The 25,436-nt window shown below is 43.0% G+C and overlaps 1 protein-coding gene and 1 pseudogene across 3 annotated transcripts in view; one reads left to right on the top strand and one right to left on the bottom strand.

Moving 5' to 3' along the window:
• Nucleotides 1–25,436, bottom strand: part of LRP1B (LDL receptor related protein 1B) — a 4,835,697-nt gene that overhangs the window by 2,530,154 nt on the left and 2,280,107 nt on the right. The window lies entirely within an intron of this gene.
• Nucleotides 5,466–5,936, top strand: LOC138489540 (small ribosomal subunit protein uS19 pseudogene; annotated as a pseudogene).

Genomic DNA, 25,436 nt, shown 5'->3' with positions numbered 1-25,436 from the left:
CTGCACGCACATATAGCATGCAAACACACACTATTTAATGCTCTATGTCAACTGACCCGGACTCCGGTCCCTGAGGGCGTTCAACCTATAGCGCTTTGAGACCATGCCAATGGTGAAAGGCGCTACACAAATGGACAATGGCATAATATAACGTATGCTGATGGCTATGGGTAGCAACCAGAACCTTTGTAAATACACTCTAAACACGTTGGTTGCACACAGCAATGAGAATGGCCCTGTCCAGGATTGCCCTGAAATTATTTATAGAAAGAATAGAATGATCAACCATGTAGTAATCGAACCTCTGGTATGCATCTTGATAATGAAAAACAATTATATTACAATTGTACAATTATTGCGCAGTTTGAGCCAAATACAGATGATGATGTAGCAACATTTCCGCTTCACGGGGCATGCTATTTCCACTGAATAGAAATATGGTCATTTGGTCCCGATAGATTGTTTAATGTAGCACAAAATCAATGGATGAAACAGATTGAAATGCTGAAACTACTCGGGACCATCTGCCTATTTGGTTCGACTGCTCAGACCAAAAGAGACAAGCTATTTCTTTAAAAGCCGTACAAATTGTTTTCTGTCTCACTTTTCTTATCCTATCTGAAATTAGTGCCAAAAAAAATATGAACAGTACTTTTGTCTCTCAAATTGCATGTCTATGTAAAGCCTGTTGTGCAAAATATTTCATTTTTACATATGATATGATATGATAAGTTATTTATAACGTGCTTAATACCGAGAGGTTTCTAAGCGAGGACCCGGGCTCGATCCTGTTATGGTCTTTGTCGTCTTGCTCCCAAGGCAGGCATTTTGCCCCTGAGCTGTTAATTGCTAATAGACTGACACTAAACAAATGGACTCATCTTGTGAATAGGGTGCTTGGGGTGAGAAGTCAGGTGTACATTTTATTAGAAATTAAAATGAAGAAATTGAGAGGTAGCCTAGATAGCTGCAGATTTTGGCACAAGTAGGCTTTGCCCCAGCATATTTCCAACAGCACAATTTAACAAAAAATATGTGCCATTATCTATTGAGGTATTCTCTGTACCGTATCCTAGAGTTAAGTAGCAAAACTCAATGTTTTGAAATACATTGTGACAATGAATCATCAGATTATTCAATACTAACTAAATCAATTGAATAGCCAGCATTAACATTATGGATATTTCATTGTCAAATTCAGAACATGAGCTGCCCTTACTGACACATGTTTCGACCACCATGCTCCTTATCAAGGCAAGACTTAAATGAATGACTGTTTAAACACATATATTAAGTGCACAGACAGAATGTGTCGTTTGGAGACAGCCCTCCATGCTGCGCACATTACACTGATCTCTCACATCTACTGCATCACTCCTATAATTAGAATGCGGCCAACCCGCTCAAACCGCTTTGGATGCATACATACCAAGTGCACCAAAGCACTTTATGCCAAACTACTGTCTCCACTGATAAGGACCACAGTCTCTGAGGGCATTCAACCTGCAGCGCTTTGGGATCATACTAATGGTACAAAAGGTGATATATAAATAACCTTAACATAATATAACATAAAAACAAATTCAATTTGTACTTCAACTCCATATCTAATAACATCGACTTCTGTAGACTTTCATGGTTTTTTTAACAAAACACGCTGTAATCTTGCTCATCAAAAATATACCAAAATAGATTAAACCTTCCAGAATCCTTTTAGATGTATAACCAGAGTTGTCTACAATTGTTGTTTGTAGGGGGATAAGTAGGGCTTCAAGTTTAGATAAACTAAAGTTGTATTGTCTCCCTGACGGCTTCCACAGATGTTTGGTGATAGAATAAAACATCATTGTTATGTTTATGTTTATCTGTGTAGTTGTACAAGTTTTGTAATAAACCACTTGTATAGCAATCAAAATAAAAAAATAAATTAACAGGAATATGTGTTTTGAAGGGTACGAAATCCTTTCATAGCGGGATGTTTTTTCGCTGGGGTTTTTACTGCGGTTTTTAACAAAAAAACTCATCAATTTTTAGGGGGGTTAGACAAATATATATATGGGTTGTGGGTGATAGAGAATACCCAAAAGAAAATATGAGCAATTTTTTCATAAAAAAATCCACTGTAAAACCCCCTGCGAAAAAACACCCCACGATGAAATGACATGGAACCTATTGAAGGTAATGTGTCTCCATATGTGGAGAATGTGGTTTTTACATGTGGTCTGTTTCCCGCACTGACAACAGACACGTATTGTACTGTCACAGTAATGCAGAAGAGTAGTGCTTCAGTGTCTGATTGAATACCATGGTCAAGAATCCTTTGCAATACAACATAATGTATGCTTTAGTTTTGATGGAATTTATAGTATTTGAAGCACTTAAACATATGTGTGTTTGTTCTTCGCTATTACACCCTCCAACATCATTGCATACAGTGGTTGTAACATCAGAGAATTGACTTACCATAACGTGCGCTGACCAATTTTTGAATAATTCATATTATGCCTAAGCATCTGACAGGTTATAAATAATGTAATGGCATCGTATTTCTGCATGTGGTCTGTTTCCCTTACTGACAACAAACATACATTATAGAGAGACAGTAATGCTGAACTGCAGTGCTTCAGTGACTCATTGAATATCATGGTCAAGAAACCTCTGAAAGATAGTATGAGGAATGCTTTAGATTTGATGAAAGGATGGAAGGTGCAGCACTTTACCACTTCAGTGTTTATTCTTCCACATTAGACCTTTAAATGCTCTTTGTTTCCAGTGGTATGACGGCATAGAAAGGACATACCATGACGTGCACTGATCTGTGGTTTGATGATTGATAATAACTCTAAACATCTGCATGTGGGCAGTCTGTGGAGATTAATGACAATATATAATTGGCATCATTAATATTATAGGATTTCATTATTTTGAATATATAAATTAAGGGTCCAGTAGATGTAACTCAATGACTACAAGAAAGCTATCACTGTGTGTCAAGAGACAACATTAAATCCTACTGAATAAAACAATGACTTACGATCCTTTGTTTACTTATTGTAGAGCGTCACAATCGTGTCTCCAAAGACAATGCTTTCTTGGAAAGCAATTATCTTCGCATCACCACCATTATCTGCAGAAATGTCTTTCAGATTAGATCAAATCTTTCCTTATTGCCTTTGTGCCACGTTGTGTCAGGGACAGTTCTGAACACTTTCTGTCCTTGCAAATGAGGAAACAGTCCTAGTTATTCATCTGCACAGCTTTCAACATTACTAAAGTATGTTTTGCTTTGCATGTGATGTCCCGTGTTTCATGTTTTGTTATATGTATGGGTTGCTACACTCCAAAACATAGGGTATTGTCGTGGTCACATGAGCTTGAGAAAAAGGATTTAAAACGTGTATCATCAGTTCATGAATCCATGACGTTGGGAGTCATGGGCATTGACAATAACACGTGTGATGCACCCATAGAGTACACATTGTTTGCATGTGTGTGCTGTGCTGCGCTCAGGTCTCATAACAAATATGCTAAGGGTTAAATTTTGTCAAAACATTTGGTTTAGAGAAAGGGCTGCTTGAAATTTGAAATCCTAACAAACCCACCATATTTTTGTCAACTAGCATTTACCCATTTCACAATCCTTAGTATGTTGTTTGGCAAGCTGAGAGCTGCCTCAAATCTCACACTAGCATGTTCAGGTGCTGTGCTCCGTGGCCTGCTGGGAGCTTTGACCATTAGGAAATCAGTCTCTGTGACTTCAATTGCCTGGCATTCATCAGGCAGTCTGAGCAGGAGCTAGAATCCCTCCTTGTATCTCTAAGAGTTCTACATGGTTGATGTCCACAAGGCTCAATCCTCTTTCACACAGTCACAGACCATAATGCAATCCCCCTACTGCCCTCCCCTGACCTGGTCTGGAGGCAGCACCAGATCCTCACTTTCAGCATGAGGTTGAAAACCTGCAGTGGGTTCTCCACGATGAAATGAGAAGCAGAACAGATACAAAGGGGCAATGTAGACTTCTTGAAGTGCCACATTGACTTGGGTGCACCCTCCTTGTTCTAAATCGTTTGAACTGGCTGTATGAAGAACATCATGTTAATAGTGAAAGAAGGGGCATTTGGGCAGGGGGATAGGCTGGACCATCCAATACAATCGTAATCCCGGTTTTGCAATCTCTGTGGCCTCTTGCTTGGTTGGGATCACAGTCTGAGTTCTTTACAAATCTATGTTTAACAGCTAAAGGATGAAATTGGAGGAAAAGGAGGTATGCCATATTCATCTAATGTTTAAGAGCTGTCGTTCTAGGGGTAGGAAAGGGCATGAGGGTTAACATGGGGAAGAGGTGTGCGCTGTTCCCCAGGTACCCCCTCACCCATTCATAGTTATGTTATGTTCCACTTCAAATGGGAAAGGGTCTTCCCTGGAAGAGTGTGAGAATATTCAGTTTGCATAGTTTATAATAAAGCCACAATATGCTTTCTTATAGTTGCCGTGGGCAAATTCTGCCTTTGTGTGACTTATAGTCTCTTCATTTAAAGCTTGAACATGCATGCCACAGCATGTGCAACATGGAGTGCACGGCTGCTGTGTAAAGCCTGACGACAGATGGTGAAGAACGTCTCATCTGGGGTATAGCTCTCCTGTATAAAGCCTGACCATGTATGGTGCATGATGTATGATTTAAGGCGATTGCTGTCCTGTCTAAAGCCTGAAGAAGTATAGCACAGTATGTGCAATTTAGGTGCTAGTTCTGCTGTCTAAAGCCACACAAGCTGGCTTTGTTTCATTAATGATTGTCATAGATGGTAATTTGCCATTTCATTTGTTATACATTTTAAAGCAATATTATCTAAATTAAGCCATTCTCATAAAGAACTTGAATGGACATTGTTACTCTGTGCACTGCCTTGATAAAGTTCAGAGACCTCTGTGATGTGGTGAAACCTTTGCTGCTCTTCCCAACATTCCACTTTTTGGGGAGCTGTAGGTCCTTGCTTTTGCCCCTGTTTGAAGAATGAATATTGTCAGACTTTCCATTTCCATTTTTTGTTGATAGGGGGTTCAAAAGTGCTGCACTGTTCTATTCAGCAGTAGCAAAATGCATCTACCAACGTGAAGTATTTCAGGTGTAGCTGTGCCATGGATGCTATGCAGAACTGGGATAAAGGAGAGATGGCAACTTCAGGTGCAGTGATGACCCAACTAAGGTACTTGTAAGGCTCCCCACATGATATTAACCAGCCCTATATAATGAAATCACAACAAATATCAGGCTGACCCCATTCGTACCGACCAAGAAGCAATGGCCCATTCCAGTAGCTTTATTCCCTTTCAGAATATGTTCATCTGCTGGAAATACTTGTTTGCTGAAAAAATGTAACCATAAACAGCTCCTCCCAAATCTCGTTATATAATATGGCGCTGGTGCAAGATCGGTCCTTTTTTGAGGGGCTCCTGACGAAATGGCAGAAGTTAAACAGAAGAAAAAGAGAACCTTAAGGAAGTTTAACTACCGAGGCGTGGACCTCGACCAGCTTTTGGACTATGAGTAGATCATGCAGCTGTATTATGCTCGCCAGCATAGGCGACTGAACAGAGGACTGCGCCAAAAGCAACACGCCCTTCTGAAAAGTCTGCACTAAGCCAAAAAGGAGTCTCCTCCCACGGAGAAACCAGAGTGGGTGAAAACCCATCTGCGTGACATGATCATTCTTCCTGAGATGGTGGGCAGCATGGTGGGAGTGCACAACGGCAATATCTTCAACCAGGTGGAAATCAAGCTTGATATGCTTGGCCATTAAATTGTTGAATTTGCCATCACTTGCAAGTCTGTGAAGCATGGCTGGCTGGGGATTGGTGTCACTCACTCTAACTGATTCATTCTCGTGAAGTTAAATGTGCTTCAAGTGAAGAGTGTGTACCTCAAGTGTTAACAGCTTGAAAACCTCCTTCTTGAAAGAAATGTCTCCAATGAAGAAAAGGTTCCCTTGATAGAAAAGTTACTGTGCTGAAAATTCTGCTCTGTTTGAATTTACAATCTTCTATAACTGTGATTTAAAAAAAGAAAAAAAATACTACCCTAAAAATGAATAGCCCCTCAGTCCATATTAAAAAGATATCTGGTTTGGGAAGATGTCAATACTGATAATAATAATGTATTGACTTATATGTTGGCACTAACTGGGCGCCACATTGATAATGGCAGATTTTAACATTCCACATCAATGACGTTATGCATTTTGTTCCTTATTAAAGACATGTGAAGTGCAATTTGGAAATGTATTAGCACTACACCAGACATTGCACTAATACAAATGTACATGATTTCAGTGCATTTTACCCAAGGGCAATTTCTCCCCTCGTGATTATACTGTGCCCTGCCAGCACTATGGCAAACTGGTGCAAAAAGGCATTGACATATTTATTTTACTTTCTTTTTTGCCCATCAACCGGGATTATCATCCCTGCCCTTTAAGACGAGGTAGCAGTACTTTGAGATGGAAGGGGATGCAGACAGAATATACTCAAACATCAATAATCAAACTAATTTAGAAAGTTGGCAAAGCAAAACTGTTTCATTTGCAATTGTCTAAAACAGGGAGTAAAACGGACATCAACGGACGTTGCACAGCATGATCTCTCAGCATTTAAAAAAAACATGAATTAGGTAGTAAAAATTCATCATTGCTGACCTCAATCTACATGGCAAACTACAAAAACCTATTGGAGAAAGTGATTGGGTCTACAGGAAACATATAGGTATACATGTCATATTTGTCTACGAGAGTGATAGGGTCTTTAACATCAGCTAGGGCAACAAAGCCCTCCCCTTAAACAGGTCACGATGAACGTCATCAAATATACAAAGTCTCATTGGCTACAAAAACTATCGGGCTCCTTACTACGTGGCCCTCCATAATTGGTTAGCACCCTTACATCTGTCAGTACTTTTCCACATATGCCAGCAGCATGCAGGCTGGCATCCAGGTGCTGGTGGTTTAGTCTTGTCCATAGCTTCCTACCAATTAGCATTTCATCTATCATCACCTCTTGTGGTCTGTACATCGATAAAGGCTTTGAACTCAGCCTTGGAAATGTTCCTTGCTATAGAGAATATGGGGGAGTATAGCATGCTTTGTCTCCCTGCGTAGGTGTGGTTCATCACATTTGCCCATTTTCAGCCATCCACGTGATTGAAGACCATGATTTTGAGCTCTGATGTATTTAAAATATTACTATTTAATGAATCTCTTAAATCTTCATTGTTTTTGTGCCCGTCTTCTGAACAGGAGTTTGTTCTTTCACACATGTGTAGCTACTGTCTGATAATTCCAGCCTAGAGCACCCTAGGCCTCCTAGGGCTGATCCAGCCTCACCCTTCTTGATTCACCTCTGTAATTAAGTTGCTTTTCAGCTGTGACACACTGAAAAAGCCTTCCTTTTTCTGGTCCAGCTCTGCTAAAATGCATAGTGGAGTCGTCCATAGTTCACTCACTCATATATATATATATATATATATATATATATATATATATATATATATATATATATATACTGGCGCACACCGCAATCTATTCACTACATAGCTAGCCTCAAGAGTAGAATACTTTGTCATCCTGTGTTTCTTTGCATCTGTACACGTGTAAAATGACTTGATATCTTCATCACTTTTGTAGCATAAACATCTTCATCTCAATCCTGAAATGCTACTTACCTTTGATACTTGCTTGATGCCTATATAATATCTATGTTCTCTTGCCTCTGCATTTCTTCTGGGTGCATCAGTCTTGCTTCATATGACTTTACCAATCTGCTCTTTTGATCACTTTTCACACTTCTTCTGGTATCTCATTCAAATGGCCACTATATTTTCATGTACGCAGGTATGGTTTTCGCAATGGGAACCAGAACCTTGCTTCCAGGATTCTCCTTGGTATTGGTATCTTCACTGGCACTGCACACAGTTCACATTCCGGTTCACAGCATAAAAGCAACATGGGTGAGGTGGGGGTACTTGGCTCTTTCTCTACACTCTCCCCTCTAGGTGATTCATAGGCCATTCTCCCATCATTTTTCACATCTATACATCCTTTTCTGAAGAAATGCATTTTCGTGACCCATATCTTTATTACTCCTTTCAGGCATCCAGCTGATTTCACATGCTCATCCTTTTTCCAGATCATAAGCATCCACTGGCCACTTGGACTGCAGTAGATCCATTTCCCCACATACTTCTTATGGTCCTTTGGGTACCAGAATTGCATTCCCTCAGGTGCATGGATGCCGGCTTTCACCTAATCTCTGATTTCTTCATTTGTTAGCTCCTTAGTTTTCCATCCTGATTCAACAGTAATCGTGATATTCATTACTATAGCTGTCTTTGGAGTCTTCTTGCATTGTGAAATAGCCAATCTGATTACACAGAATACAAGTAACAGCATCACTATCAAGGCTCCAAGGAATTTGAACAGGTCTAACATCCATTGTGCAACCCACGAAAAGAGTGATCCAAACCAACTGTCATCAGCAATATCTTCCACTTCGTCTACCATCTGGACGCGTAGCTTCGTCAGCATCTATATGGCCTCTGTCAAGGTGCCATTCTCGTCACCATGAGAAGGTATAAATGGCAACATGATTCTCAAATTTTGGCACAAACACCTCCATCCATGGCTATAATAATGTCCAAGATGTACCTGTTCTGAAGAGTCATCAGTCGTATTGCTCTCAGCTCTGACCTGATAGCATTGAATCCCTTTATGGTAGTGTTGACAGTCTGCAACAACTCCCATCTGTTTATTTGTAACCACTTAGTATTTGCTGCTGTCTGGATCCTTGGCATGAAGATTATTGTGAATATCAATGAAGTCTGATTAAACAATCTGTGTTCATAGGGGATGGAATCAAAAGCTTACATTGACTTGGCTGAGAAGTAGTTCTCTCCCTTCATTTGATTTATCAGCTCCACAGATCTTTTCTTCCTCAGATGACCATCTGCTTTTGGAAATTTGCCAATGTTCAGGTCACTTTTAGGAATCACCAATGCTGGATCATGAACATTAACTATATAACATAGTCTTCCCCAATACTTGGGCAGCTTCCTATACGCTCTGGATCCGCAAGCCGAGTAGTGATCCATCATCACTGCTGTTCCACTGCTCATTCCTGGTGCCTCAAAGATTCGACCACAATTCTGGTTCTCCCCAACTTTTCTTGTGCCATTGTTTCTGAAACACAGCTCTGTACTTTCCAAAGGCACTATCTTCAAAGGCCCTCCTTTGTTTTTGACCCATGTCAATAGTTTTGTAATTTTTGACCAAAATGGTTTACACAGTTTTTCAGCATGTTTAACAGTTTGCTCGTAATGACCAACTACTACCGAATCTCTGCAGATTACCACACCTTCTTCCCAGCAATCTGGTGAGGTACTGAACCCCAAATCTTTCCTTCCATCTTCAAATTTATTCTGCAGATTTTTCCGATCTCTCACGTCTTCTGTTTACTTCCCATCTGATTCCAGCTCTTTTTACTCCACGCTTTTCGTATCTTATCACGTGATTTTTCATATGCACTCTTAGTCTTGTCTTTATGTCTTTAACATAGTAATCTTCATCTGGATCTGTCCATTCAGTTGCCCATTTTAGATAAGCTGTTCGATCCATGAATTGACTTCTTTAGCAGAATACAATGTGAGTTAGACTATGGGCCTGATCCCGACTTTGGCGGTAACGCTGGCGGTATTACCGCTGGCGATATTAGCCCTACCGCCAAACTCCCCGGCGCTAAGAGCGCCGGATCACGAGTTTGACGGTAATCTAATTCCCCATTGAGCCCATTCGGGAATGCCCCATTCCCCATTGGGCTCAATGGGGAAAATGTGCGCTCTTACGGCCGGCGGATTTCCCCCTGGCGGTAAGAACGCACATTTTCGGCGGATTTCCCCCCAGCCAAGAGCTGGAGTGAAATCCGTCGAAGTCCTGATTTGGCGAACCCTTAAATCTGGCGGTAATAGCACGACCGCCGGATTTAAGGGTTACCGCCAAAGTAGTGATGAGGCCATATGTGCTGTCAGGACGTCTATTTCAATAGCTATGAAGATTTTAGACTTCCCCATCTATAAGGCAGGAATGCACATACATAGCATTCCTCCTTTAACTCCGTCACACTTTTTTATGTGCCGATTGCACATGTTGTTTCCCAGATGTGCTGTACTATCCAGGTAATCATTCAAGTCATGATCATCCTCCCTAGTACTTCTCTCACATCTCCATCTTGTCTCATGAGCTTTGTTAATCATTTAATGAATTATCTCAGCATCATTTCTTCCTACTGTGGGAATCATAGGAACATTTGTCTGTGAAATCAGTGTTTTTACACGTGTTACTGGTGTAGGAACAATTACTTAAGGGCTTGTTTGTCTTGTAGTTGCCACATCTGTACCCTCCTTCTGTATAGGAAGATACACAGTGTCCCTTGCCCTATTAGGGTCCACATAATAGTACGTACTGTAAGTGAGAGAAGAATCACAATAAATAGGATGCATGTATAAATGATATACCAATTTGGCCCACTTGATGCAGTAATAGCGCCTTGCTCGTTGTGGTGGCCTCACGTTGTTAGCCACATTGTTGCTGTAGATGATGCCTATTCTGAAATATTTTTTAAGGAAGAAAAATACATTTTTATTTGGGCAACATCATAAAATACTCTGGCAGCATCTGGATCTATTCTACAAGCTCTTCAAGCAGCTGGCTGATTGCAGGATGATTAACGGGATTCCTGATGTACACAAAGGAGTCGTCCTTTCACCAGACGGGATAAGTATGTGTTTCCAGTAAGCAATAAAAGACCAAGCATAGCAAGTTCTGAAAGACTTCTCACAAAAGTCTCATTCAGAATCATTCTTTAAATTCTATCCGAAAATGAACGTACTTGCTTCTTAATTTCACAAACCAATTGATGAAGTGAAACTAGATTTCTTGGATCTCTAAGTAAGGAAAGTACAACATAACTTCGCCCTCCAATAAAATGAGGATGTTCTTCAATCAGGAAATAAAATACCCTTCCAGCTAGTCTGTTAGCAGAGTCCTCAGATAGGGGCATTTGTGTTTTCCAAACTGTTCTCAGGAAGCAGTAGTTCTTAGGTCTCCATCTTGTCTCATGAGCTTTGTTAATCATTTCATGAATTATATCAGCATCATTTCTTCCTACTGTGGGAATCATAGGAACATTCATCAGTGAAATCAATGTTTTTACATTTTCTACTGGTGTAGGAACAATTACATAAGGCTGTGGTTGTCTTGTAGTTGCCACATCTGTACCCTCCTTCTGCATAGCCCATTTCTGGCCCCTTTACCGTTCCAGAGCAGCTCTACTGCAAACAGCTGTCCCTGCACCCCTTGTGCGCTTCCTCCTACATGTGCCTGCTCTTTCCCCCTTGTCCTTGCGCTCGTGCCTGCACCGTCCCATCTGATCAGCTGTTTTCACCAGGCTCTAGCTACACTTGGTCTTCGTGTGCATACCCGGAAGCAGCAATCAACTTCAGTGATCCTTGCGGCATCTGGCACATCCCTGCAAATTCATATCAGCAGTTTTTGATCCGTTGGATCTCGCGCTCCCTGTGGCACCTTCTCCTTCATGAATCTTGATGTCGTGAGAAAGTGCTGACCATGCGCCCAGCAGCAGCTCCTCACCTTGCAGAGGTAAGCCCTGTGACCCCCTCGCTTTGCCATGGTCCCCCCATGTATAGAGATTTCCAGTGAAAATGAAAGAACTGGCTACCCAAAAAGAAGATCCTGATTTTAAAATGGAAATGACATTTTAACAACTTGGAAGTATTTGTTTTTGTAGTTGCACACGTGTCCCTGCAACCCCTTGTTTGCTAGAGAAGCACATTCAGATGCACATGTTTTTTGCTCTGGACAGAGCTGTTGTGTGCCTCTAACCTTACTGAGTGCCCTGACTTCCATTTTGCTGCACCTGGCAACCACTCCGAAATGGCTGCCTCATTTTTCACTGATCCCTTTGCTTACTGACCTAAGCCTTGCTGATTGGCTCACCCCTTCTACAACTTCCGATTGGTTGGACCGGGAGGCGTGGAGCCAGCCTGTTTTCAAAGGCCCATTTCTAAGGCCCCTGTCTGCTGACAGGCCGCTACATGAAACCTCTACCGCAACCCAACCCTCCTCAAGGTTTCAAACCTCGGACTACAATGCTGCTTCTTCTACCTCACTAGTCACCTCCTCCTGACTGTCCTGTGCCCTCATCTCTGTCTGTACTCTCAGCTTCTCCCTACTATATATTAATCATTTCTGTACTCACCTTCACCCTCTTACTCTCACTTCATTTCCTAAACAACAGAGCCATATATGAAACATGTGAATGAAGTCTGGCTGTATTTTGCATTTAATTTGATTATCAAATATGGCTGTATTTTGCATTTAATTTGAGTATCAAAACTGGCTGTATTTTGCATTTAAATTGCGTATCACATCTGCTTTTATTTTGCATTTAATTTGAGTATCAAATATGGCTGTATTTTGCATTTAATTTGAGTATCAAATCTGGCTGTATTTTGCATTTAACTTTGCCCATTGATTGTAACCTGCTAGCCCAGTGACTGTTCCATAATGCTGTACTTGCACACTCCTCCCTCTGCCCTGCCTCTCGCCTACCCATGGCACTTTCTGTTTCTCCTATCTCTTCCAACTGCTTCTCTATCAACTATCCTCCCCGTCTCACTAAGTCTGGTAAGAAGAAGTTTTAAAAGGATATCTTGACCTCTAACCCAGGTCTCCCTATTGTTGATACCTATTCCAGTGCCTCTTCCAGACAGACCCTCACCAAAATCTTCTTTGTTGTTCCTTTGCTGGATCTATGGACTCTACATGTGATCTCTGTGCTCTGTCCTGTCTACTCCTCTCCCATTAATGGTGGCACTCACTGGGATGTCCTCATGGCCTCCTTTGACTCCTCCAAAGTCATCTTTAATGTCTACCTAAATGGCACTGTCATGGCCCAAGGTCTTCAGGCCAATCTCTGCCTCTTCGATAGGTGCTTCTGTGCCTCATCAACTTCCTTTCCTCTCCGGCTGTACCTTCCTCTCATTCCTTGGCTACCTTGCCCACTCCTCCCTCCTCCTCTGCCCCACTTCAGACTACCTCCACTCCTCTGCAGGGCATACCTTTGATTTGTACCACTCCCCAGAAGGTATTTAAGGTGGCAACCTTCTGCATCTTGCCACTCTCAACTTGCGCTCTGCTGTCAAACACTCCTCTGACATCTGTTGCCTCCTCGAAGAAATGGACCTTGATGTCCTCGGTCTTAGTGAGACATGGTTCACAACCAGCTCTGTCACAAGCTTTGACACTCTCCTCCCTGACGGCTACAAGATCCTCTCTGTGCCCAGATCCACCCGGTCCAGTAATGGTGTAGCCCTGATCTTTCCTGAGTGGATTTCTGCCACTATCATTCCCACTCAGTTCTACTCATAATTCGAATGCCTTGTCTGCAGGCTCTTAATTTCTCCCTTACTCTCTTACTGTGGCTACTCTCTATTGGCCCTCTGGTCAAATCACCTCCTTTCTCTCTGAGTGGGCGGACCTCTCCTCCTCCCTCCAGGCCTCAACCACTCAATTCCTCTTCCTTGGTCACTTCAACATCCATCTTGATGCTACCTGTCCCTCTTCTCTGCTCTTGAGCAACCTCTGCGATTCCCACTCTCTCTCTATTCTGCCCGACTCACTCTGCTGGTCACACATTTGATGCCTTGATCTCCTCTGGCCTCCCCCTCTCGATCCCTTTAACCACTCCACTCTGGAGTGATTACTGCCTCCTCTCTTCTCATCTCTCACTCTCTTCCCCACAAGCCAGGCCTACCCCTACACTGCCACATACCTTCTCGGACATTTGGCCGATGAAGTGCATGACAGTTGAGGCTTTTGCTTCCAACTTCTCTACCCCACTCCTCCACCGGCTGACTCACACCCTGACACAGCATATCCCTCCTCTACTCTTCCATTACCGATACTCTTGATGCTCTTGCCCCTGTCATGAGGATCCACTTGAAGTCCAAAGCCAAGTGCAAATCATAGTTTGACTCTGACCTAGCTAAACTCAAAAGTAAGTGTAGGGCGGCTGAGAAGAAATGGAGGACTTCATGCTTATCCTCAGACAAACTGGTCTCCAAAGGCAATACCGACTCTCTGTCTGCAACAAGAAGAGAGTCCACATTCAAGCCCATGTCTCAGCGGCATCAAACAACTCGGCCGAACTCTTTAAAATCTGCAAGGGACTGGCCAATCCTGCTGCAGTCTCTACCCTTCCTGTTGCCTCCTAGGCTCTTTGCAATGCCCTTGCCTCTCACTTTATCTCAAAAATCCAGGACATCCTGTACACCCTCTGCTTCCCCTCCCCTCCTCTCCCCTCTCCATCTTTGCGTATTGACCCTACCTCAGCCATCCCCCACCCTACTTCTCATCCTTTTCTCTTTTCTGAACCGATGAGGTCGCTAGACAAGTCCGAACTATGAAAGCCTTGTCAAAACAGGTTCACCCCTGTTCCTCCAAAACCATCAAGGACCACATTGACACCCACACTCCGGCCCTTGCCAATTTCTGCAACCACTCCTTTGCCTCAGGATCCTTCCCCTCCCCTCTAAAGGAATCCCTTGTGCATCCTCTTCTCAAGAAACCCACAGCTGATACTTCATGTCCTGCCAATTATCGCCCAATTTCCATTACTCCCTTTCTGGACAAACTCCTTGAAAAGCTCGCCATCTCCCAGCTTAACCTTCATTCTGATTCTGTTGGCTGCCTCCACGACCACCAGCCCAGCATCAGAGCTGCCAGAAGCACAGAAACTGCTCTCCTGAACATCCGTGAAGACCTTCTCTCCAACCTTGACTCTAGCATTCCCTCTGTCCTCATCCTACTCGATCTCTCTTCTGCCTTTGACACGGTCAACCATAAGAGCCATCTCCATAATAACCTGAGTATCACCAATCTGGCTCTGGCCTGGCTGACCTCTTTCCTCTCTGATCAACCCTCCCAGGTCATATTGAGGTCCTTCCTATCATCTATCTCCCTCTCTACCTGTGTTGTTCCCCAGGGGTCTAACCTCTCGCCCTGGCTTTTCAACCAATACCTGGTAACTCTCGTCCGCTGCATTGCCATTTTCTGCTCAAATTTCCAGTGTTATGCTGACAACAGTCAACTCATTTTCAGCCTGCCCTCGACCCCCTCCTCTCCCTCTCTCATCTCTAACTGTCTCACTGCCATTCAAAATTGGTGTTCTGCCAATGATCTTTGTCTGAATGCCAGCAAGACTGAGATCCTCCTCATCAGCACACCTTCTCCATCCTTTCCCCTCACTCACTGGCCGACTTCGCTTGGCCCTCCTCCTACACCCACCTGTTTGGCTAAGAATCTCAGGGTCATCTTTGATTCCACACTTTCCTTCTCCGCCCACATCTCTGATGTCTCTAAAAAATGAAACTTACTACTGCACCTCCTCGGAGGTACTCTTCCTCTCCTTCCCCCAGAAGCTCACTGTCTGCCAAGCTCTGGTTCTCTCTAAGTTGGATTATTGTAACAGCCTCTTTCTAAACCTACCTTCCTCTACCCTCTGCCCTCTGTAACTGTTCCAGAACAGAACTGCGAGACTTGTCCTTGGCCTCAAGCCCTGGGATCATATCTCTCCAGCTCTGAAATCTCTCCATTGGCTTCCAGTGGATGCAAGGATTCAATTCAAAACCTTCTGCATTGTCCACAAGGCATTCTGAGGTGTGGGTCCAAAATACCTCCAGCAATCCCTCCGCAAATACCTCCCCTCCCGAGCTCTTCGCTCCTCTACCTCAAACTCCCTCAAGATCAGTCGTTTTTCAAAGAAACAAGATGAGGGTAGATCTCTGTCTTTGGCTGGTGCCTCCCTCTGGAACAGCCTCCCTGCCACTCTAAAACTTGAGGAGAACCATCTCCGGTTCCACAAACACCTCAAGACCTTCCTCTTTACTTCTTCCTTCGCCCACCCTCTCCCTGCTGATCTGCTCCCTTCTGGCACTGTGCACCTGGCCACCCTCTGCCCACCGGGCCCAGGCACCTGCTAACCCTGCCACCCGCACTGCCCCCAGGTCACCCCTTGCACTGGGGTCTGTATCTGTACCCATACAGCCCCCCTTTTTTTCTTCCTGCACTTATCAGTCTTACCCTGTCTACTGCTTTAAACCCAGCATTTTGTTGGCTGCACTACCACTGTTTGTTGCCTTTATTTATTTATTTATTTATGTATTTATTTATGTATTTATGTATTATTATTTATCTACTTCTGCGCCACACTTTCCACTTCTCCCCCCTTCCATGCACTTTTCCCCTCCCTCTCTCCCATGCACTTGCATGTTCTCAATGTCACTGGGCCTAGCAAGAACATTGTTTTGTTCTCCCTTGTTCCCCTCCCCTGCCCTGTCGCGCTCTGAAACACTTTGTGTAAGAGTGCAATAGAAATAAAATATCATATCATGTCATAGTAAGATACAAAGGGACCCTTGCCCTGTTAGGGTCCACATAATAGACAGTACGTACTGTAAGTGAGAGAAGAATCACAATAAATAGGATGCATGTATAAATGACATACCAATAGGGCCACTTGATGCAGCAATAGCCCCTTGCTCGTCGTGGTGGCCTCTAGTTGTTAGCCACGTTATTGTTGCTGTCGATTATGCCCATTCTCAATATTTTTTAAGGAAGAAAATAATCACATTTTATTTGGGCAACATCATAAAATACTCTGGCAACATCTGGATATATTCTACAAGCTCTTCAAGCAGCTGGCTGATTGCAGGATGTTTAACAGGATTCCTGATGTACACAAAGGAGTCATCCGTGCACCAGACGGGATAAGGATGTGTTTCCAGTAATTAATAAAAGACCAAGGATAGCAAGTTCTGAATGTCTTCTCTTGTTAGTCTCATTCAGGATTGTTCTTTAAATTCTCTCAGAAAATGAACATACTTGCTCCTTAATGTCACAAAGCAATTGATTATGTGAATCTAGATTTCTTGGATCTCTAACTAAGGAAGGTACGAACATTAGTTTGCCCTCCAATAAGACATTCTTCAACCAGGAAATAAAATACCATTCCAACTAGTCTATTAGCATAGTCCTCAGATAGGGGCATTTGTGTTTTCCATACTGTACTCAGGAAGCAGGAAGCAGGAGTACTTGCTTTATCATGGCTGCAAGCAGTCTCCTCACGATGGGACCGTTTTTAGGATCCTGATGGAACAGATGAACGCTAACATTTCTCCCCCACAATTGCAGGCTATGCACGACGAATAAAGAGGAAAACAGTGAGATTGATCTGGTAGATTTGGCCATCAGGCATTACCAATGGTGCCTCAAAAAAGAAACTCAGTGAAAAAGGAATTGGGGAACTGTTCCCTCTTCCAGTCATCATAAAGGAATTTCAAATCTCGCATCTCTTCCTTCTCGATCAAGACTTAAATGTATCTCAGACCAATGTTTAACAAGCTCCTTTGGCTCAAGAACAAATAACTTTTCTTTCACTCCTGGTTTAGCAATTTCAAAGAGTGTCCCGAAAGAACCACAGTCCAATGTACTCTTTATCTGTCTCTTTGGACAGTCTCTGCGTCCTTCTTCCTCGTCATCGATCTAGTCTGAATGTGCTGAAATTCTCCTCTATTGCTTGCTTCCAACTGGGGTGGGGGTGAAGGGGACTCTCTGGTGTAGATCTTTTTGTATCTAAGGAATATCTAAGCTTGTCTTCCTAAAACCTTTACTGCTGATGGCGTGATGTCGTCTACAAAAAAAGCACAGTTGAATTCGGGCTTGTGCACTTCCTGGTGAACTTCTTCATTAAGATCTCATCTCCGGGGTAAAGGTTTGGGAAGACGTAATTGTTCAGGTCTGGTTGCTGTAGGTTCTCCATCTGCGTTCTGATCCCAACACCCCTTCCACTTGGGTTGTTGGGAAATGACAAAGATACTTGTACTCATACATGTTAAGCAGGCATGTAGTTCTTATCCTTACAGTTATGCTGTTGTCTGGGCATCACTTGAGGGTGTCCTTATTCGCCTCCCTGTCACTATTTCATGGGGGGTAAAATGATGGTCAGAACCTGGTTGATTCCTCAACGCTTATAATGCAAGTGGCACGCAATGTAACCGTCCTTTTTTCAATGGAAGTTTCAATTTAGCTATCCTTTCCTTAAGCAAGCCGTTGAGTCTCTCACAGATTCCATTTACTTGCAGGTGATAAACTGAAGAGAATGTGTGCTTTATACTCTGCAACAAGCTTATTTTGTGGAATCAGAAAATACAATATTAAGGCTTTTACACCATGCAAAGAGAAATACACCAACACAGGCTTGTAAAGATTCCCAGAATCTTTATTGCAATACTGAACAGTTTACGAAAAAAGTACACAAATAGCTATTTGTCCGTCAGTACTTCACAGAGACCACCAGAAGGTTCAATGTGCGCAGTGAACAGGAATTGCTAGCTGGACATCAGCATATTTATACAGTTTCTTCATAACGATGTCCAGCCTCCTACAAGTTAATCATGTACTGGGCTAGGGTTTGCGGCATGTTCATTCCTAATTTACATATCTCGTGTGTTTTACTTCTTAATACATTTATTAACAAGCACTATTATTCTCTGGGTTTAACTTTACGCTCTTTACACATTTGTTTCAATCCAGGTCAAACAGATGTTTCGCATGTCATGTTTAAATAGCGTTATTGTTCTTATATACTTGTAGGTTAACTTCGCTGATTCAAGTAATCCCCTGATCCCGAGGTCAACAAAGAACAAGGTCTACATGACCCTAACATGTAGCCTGCAGGCAGGTTGGACATTAACTCGCCTACAGAGGTTGAAGAGGTTAAGTAAGAACAAGAGAACACAGGTCAGCCATTTTAGGCCACAGGGTGACTTTGCACGACAAACTAAAATGGCGGCTTTAACCTAAAATGGAGGCTCGATTAACTTAAGGTTACGACCTTGCGATGCAGATTTCCTCGCAGAGCGACTGGGCATAGGCCAACATATACAATGAGGACGAAACAATATTATATCAGTTTTAACAAACCCTCCTTTTGGCCTATGCCAAGTGCTAAACTATTTCCAATCACTTTAAGACTAACTCCACATTTCAACGTCTATACACCCTGAATCGTTATCAGACATATCTATTGTCATTAGATCAGACACTAGAGTTTCTTTCAACACATACTCCTTGGAAACCTTATCTGGGGCGTATATTTTATGCCCTAATATACTTGTTGCTTGCGCACAACACCTCCCTAATACCGAACATATACCAGGGAGACACTGTATACAACAACAAAGGAATAGAAAACTACCCAAGATAATCAGCAGGGCCGAAAACAACTTCCTTCCCCACGACCATAGGAGGTCCCAAAACCATGCACTAAGTTCCCAGTTTCCCTCAGGAACATGTACTTCCGAACTAAGAACATGTAGATTTTGGATCGCCCTAAAGATCGTTGGAGAGGAGTCTGGTACGTAAACGCAGCAAGCGGACCCCACTAATTTACATACTCCTCCACGCTCTGCCAGAATGACATCTAATGCCATCCGGTTCTGAAGAGCTACTAATCTTATCGCTTTCTGTCCGTAAGTCATATTATAGAGTATGTCAGTGGTCCGGTTGATGGTTCTCTCCAGTACTCTCGCTAGTCCCCTGATATCTTCTGAATTCATAATTTGCCCAAAAAATGGCCCAAAGGATTTCATGATGTCTCCTAGAGTTTGCGCTGGAGTATCCCCCTTCACATTTCGTCGTGGACGAGTCTTCGAAATTTCTGCAGTACTAGCAATAAATACCCCAGGTAATAGAATCCCTAAATAGCAAGTTCCTTGCCAATCCCTGGGCAACCATGGAAATGCCACATTACCGCAAACGAAATAGACAGGTTCACCTACATACAGAGGTCTGTTCTCACTAGTCAAATTCACAACGTTGGCGCATCTTCTAAAATCACCCATTGACCGTGTTCCATTCCTCTGTATGCAGAAGGAAACTGAATCGGGGCTATGGTTAACAGAATAAGATGGAGGTGTGGCATCCTTATTGCCTATAGGAGCCATTTTGAAAGAGATCAAAGACTGAAAAGGATGAGACAATCTATCAGAGGGCCTAACAGAAGCAACGTTTGGCTTACTCCTATTTGCAAACAGCGAGCATCCCAGGGGTATCAAAAAACGTTTTTCAAAACTCTTCAAATTTGTACCATCAAAGTTACCTGAGATGCTGTCATTCCAACGGCCAACGAATAGTGCTCTAAGAGAAGCATAATAAGCATTTGTCAAAGGTAAAGGATGAATGTACCAACCTAGCCCCTTATCCCCATGTTGCGGTAAATGCGAGCAGATCCAGCAGTTGGTTCTATTAAAAATTGCATGAGTGGCATTCATTATTAACAAAAGAGTATTATTCTGATAGTTCCGTCTATGCGAAGAATCTCTAGGCAACAAGGTATGCAATTGCACGGAAGGAGTGGGTATAACAGATACATTTTCAACAGGTAAAAAGTCCTCTAGTGGATATGCTTCTTCCAGGTACCATAACCCAAAACCAATAGTTACTAAAAACCCAGTTATTATTACAAAAAGGCAACAATATATTTTTGGGGTCCCCTTACATGCTTGATCATTGTCTCTGCTAGTCACATATTTATCTAAAAGTTCGGTACGAGCGGTAGCGGGTGCAGGCATCGTAGTCTTCAATCGAAAAACACCAATTGTTCGTTTGCTGGCGACTCCAGTCGCGCGTCTTCTTAACGTCTTTCCCACAACCCTTAGCCAACAGAATCCTTTCATACAGTCGGGCCAAAAGGCAAGCCCTCAAATGATTTCCTCAATCGCACAGTCAAACCGTGCCGTACGTCTATCTTCTTGGACGTAAATTATATTTCACAATTTCTGGTGCTGAAGGGTCAGAAAACAGTATGTCGTCACTTCCCACTGGAGGTGGCGAGTAAACGGAAAGGGGATCAGAAAATGGATGATCCAGAAGTACCACTGTTGGAGAGTGCGGAGACAAGATGGCCGTTTTGCCTGGCCTTAAGAACTATGGAACGGTCTCCGATACTTGGGCACGATGGTTACAGCATTGGAAAGGGATTCTGTGTCTTCTGTATCGTATGGCACGGGCTGCGGGATCCGTTTGGTGTGTGTTGCATGTATCCAGTTCTTCCGCCCTGCTACCCGCACCGCAGTCTGGGTGACTAGCAGGACCTGGTAGGGACCCCTCCACCGAGGTGCAAGGCAAGACGACCTTTCGAAAACCTTTCGAAAACCTTCGTGAGGATCCAATCCCCCGGTCGTAGACTGTGACGGGACCCTCGTACTGTACAGGTAATGCCTCTCACACCTGGTGATAAATTGAAAATAGATTTTTAGTCAACTGGATACAGTAATCTGAAAGAAGCACATTCTCTATATCCCACAATGAGTGACTCTTTGGCATACCCCAAATATTAGCAGGCCTCCCCATTACCACCCCAAAGGGAGAGAGCCCAGTCTTAGTTTGAGGGGTTGTTCTCATCGACAGCAACACGATCAGTAAGACGTCCAGCCATTTTAACTTGGTGCCAGCACACGTCTTAGCGAGCTTGTTCTTTATAATGCCGTTATGCCTCTCCACTAATCCGGCACTTTGGGCATGTCTGGCCGAATGGAACCGTTTATCAATCTGCAATCCCTTGCATATTTGTAGGATTACAGCAGCGATAAAGTGTGGCCCATTATCCGACCAGGTGACTGGCAGCCCGAACCTAGGAAAGAACTCTTTCAACAGAGTTTTTGCTGTGGTTATGGCCGTTGCATCTCTAACAGGGAAGGCCTCAACCCACTTGCTAAATGCACAAATGACAACCAATACGTATTTAAGATTGTTACAACGTTCCATCTCAATAAAATCAAAGTGGATGACCTCAAACGGAACAGAAGGTGGAGCAAAACCTCCTCTTGTATTCGAGGTGCCTTTTCCTACATTGTGCTGCAAGCAGACCATGCACCCTTGGACAAAGCACTCCGCAATTTTGAAAATGTTATCATTGGCACATAAAATATGTAACATTTTAGTAAATGTACGCACACAGACATGGGTCGGGCCATGAGCCATTATGACCATCATTGTAATGTAGGCGTCAGGGAGTAGCCATTTTCCTTCAGCATTGTCCACCCAACACCCATCACCATCCAATCTCCCTGCACCCTCCACCCATATCTTGGTCTCCTCTGCAGTAGCATCTGCTTGAATGTCTTTTACAGAATCGATACTTTCACCAAAAGTGCAAACATTTACAGTTTCCCTTACAGCATACATTTCTGAACTAAAATCAATGGCAGTTTGTTTAGCTATCTGATCAGCGAAAGCATTCCCTTTTCCTATATCATCTGTAACCTTTTGATGTGCTGTACATTTTACAATGGCTAACTGAACAGGGAGTGCGAGCGCTGAAAGTAATCGCACTATTAAAGTGCCGTGCTGTATTTTTGTGCCATGTGAGGTCAAGAAACCTTGTTCTTTCCAAAGCCTACCCAAAGGCATACTGACTGTCGGTATATATATTTACTGTAAGCCCTTCAGAAAGTTCACAAGCTCGAGTTAATGCTATAATTTCTGCGGCCTGCGCGGAATTATGCATAATTCTTTTGGTTTCCACAATCGTGCTTAAGGTAATGACGGCATAAGCAGCCATGGATGTACCATTCGGAAGTTTGAAACAGGAGCCATCACAAAATAGATCTCCTTGTGGACTATTCAAAGGCATGTCTTTCAAATCGATTCTACCTTTAGTCTCTTGTTCTCTAGTGTAAAGGCAATCGTGTGACGTTTCGTCACCATCAACAGTATCTTGCGGGACAGGTAAAAGTTCAGCCGGATTTAATACACAACACCTCTGAATTTGAATGTGGGGAGCAAACAAGATCAATTCGTATCTTGTCAATCGTGCAGAAGTAAGGTGTTGCGTTTGAGTTTTTATTTAATAGAATATCTACAGAGTGAGGTACCATTAGGGTTAACGCATGACCCAGGACCATTCCCTCGCTCTGTTTTACAGACGCAGCAGCAGCGACAGCTCTCAAACATCTCGGCAAAGCGCATGCAACAGGATCAAGGACGGATGAGAAATAGCCGCACGGCCTATTCTTCCCACCATGTTCCTGCGTTAACACAGCCAAAGCACATCCATCACGTTCATGCACATACAACATGAAGGCCTTTTCATAATTTGGAGTTCCTAAAACCGGTGCCGAACACAACGCGGTTTTGAGCAAATCAAATGCTGTCTGGTGTTCCAAAGTCCATGGCATTGGCAAAGAAATGCGCTTCTTTGTCAAAGCCAGCATTGGTTTAATCGTTAACGAAAAGTTAGGGATCCACAATCTACAGTAAGAGGCCATACTTATCAGGGCTCTAACTTCCTTCTGCGAATTTGGGACAGACATGCCAGAAATAGTTTTTATTCGTTCAGGTGTCAACCTTCTTCCCTCCTTTGACAGGAGATAGCCTAAATAGGTGACCTCCTGACAACAATATTGGAATTTTTTGAGTGAAGCTTTGTGGCCATGTTTTGCCAGATGACAAAGCAACAACAAGGTGCCTTCTTTACAGGCACTCCCAGAATCAGCAGCCAAGAGGAGATCATCTACATACTGTAGTAACGTGCAAGTACTAGGCAACTCGAGAGTATCGAGTTGCTATTTCAATGCTCTACTATAAATACTTGGACTCTCATTGTACCCTTGTGGTGCACGAGTGAATGTGAACGAGCGTCCACCTAGGGTAAACGCGAACAAATACCTACTATCCTTGTGTATAGGAATACTGAAAAACACATTTTTGAGGTCAACAACGCTAAAGTGAGTGGCAGAAGCCGGAATCATAGTTAGTATCGTTGTAAAATCAGGTACAATGGGAAATTGAGGAACCACAATTTTGTTAATAGCACGCAAATCAATTATAAACCGAAAAGGAATCGCATTATCACCTTTTTTATATACTAGCAAAATCGGGCTGTTACACAAACTACCTGTAATTTCCTCAATTACTCAACGATGTACAAAATCAGAAACTATACATTTCAAAGGCTGTTCGCCTTCAACTGAGATCTTATATTGTGGAATACGAGGCAATTTCACTCCATGTTTCAGAATAATTTTAACAGGTTCAATTTGAACAATGCTCACATCATTATCATCAATTGCCCATAAGCATTCCGGAATGTTACTGAATTCTGGCGTTAAAGGTTGAGTCAAACACTGAGAGGTGAGTGATTGCTGAGGTGAAATTGTTAACCGAACTCCGTCCGAGGAGGAATATTTTACTGCATTCAATTCCTTCAGCAAATTTAACCCCAGCAAATTCTCCCCACAGTTTGTAGTAAGTAGAAATGGACACTGCTCCGTAAAGGGGCCCAGTGTTATCGGTAGAGACTGGACAAACTACAGGTGTGCCTGAAAACCCTACGGAAACGTTGGACTGCCCTGACAGGGGAATGTTTAGAACCCGTGAATGGTCAATGGAACACTTTTGTACTCCCGTATCTACTAAAAATAGATGCTTCCTATTTCCCACCGCCATCTCAACATAGGGACCTTTCTAATGAATGGGAATAGGCGTTGGTTCCAAATCCTGCTTCGGGCAATCCTAACGAAACAGAATGTCGTCAAAAGGAAGCTCTTCAGAGAGGTACGTGGCAGAAGGATGATCAAAAATGTTTCTATTATCCACACTCGAAACTTGTTTATCCTGTGAAGAAGGTTGCTGTGATTCTGGCGCAAACTGACCTCTGCCAGGGCCCCCTGCACCTGGGCGACCTCTGGATCGTCTACCCATGTTCCCAAATGACCTTTGCTGCAAGGTCAGACATTGTGCGCGCCAGTGACCTTCCCGTTGACAATAGGCACGCTGGTTAATGGTTACCGGAGCCAGGGGCGTACTTCCCTGTGGAATGTATTGACCCCTAAATTGATTACCCCCTCTAGGGTTTCTAACGATCTGTTGCAATAGTACTATTGTTTTCATGTCACCCTTTCTTTTCTCAAGTTTTTCCTTTTCATTATTTACACGATTTTCATAGTACTGAGCCATGTGCAGTACCTCTGATTGAGACTCGCCTGCCAAGCGCCTTCGGAGGACATAATCTGTAACTGGATGTCAGGCAGCAATCCACGTACAAATTTGTCGACAAACAGCCTTTTCCCTGACTCTGTGCCTAAGTCGTGTCCACTGAAATCTTAAAATACCTGTTCAAACCGATTGAAGAACTCGGTAGCACCCTCAGACTTTCCTTGGACACAGGCCGTAAGCTTGTCCCAAATGATTCTTTTTTCAGGAACTATAGTTTTTAATTTTACAATAATCCTATCAGGCAAAGTTAAT

The sequence above is a fragment of the Ambystoma mexicanum genome, chromosome 9, assembly GCF_040938575.1.
Source record: "Ambystoma mexicanum isolate Mex_15411 chromosome 9, UKY_AmexF1_1, whole genome shotgun sequence".
Lineage (NCBI taxonomy): Eukaryota > Metazoa > Chordata > Amphibia > Caudata > Ambystomatidae > Ambystoma > Ambystoma mexicanum.
This window is presented reverse-complemented; position numbering and strand designations above follow the sequence as displayed.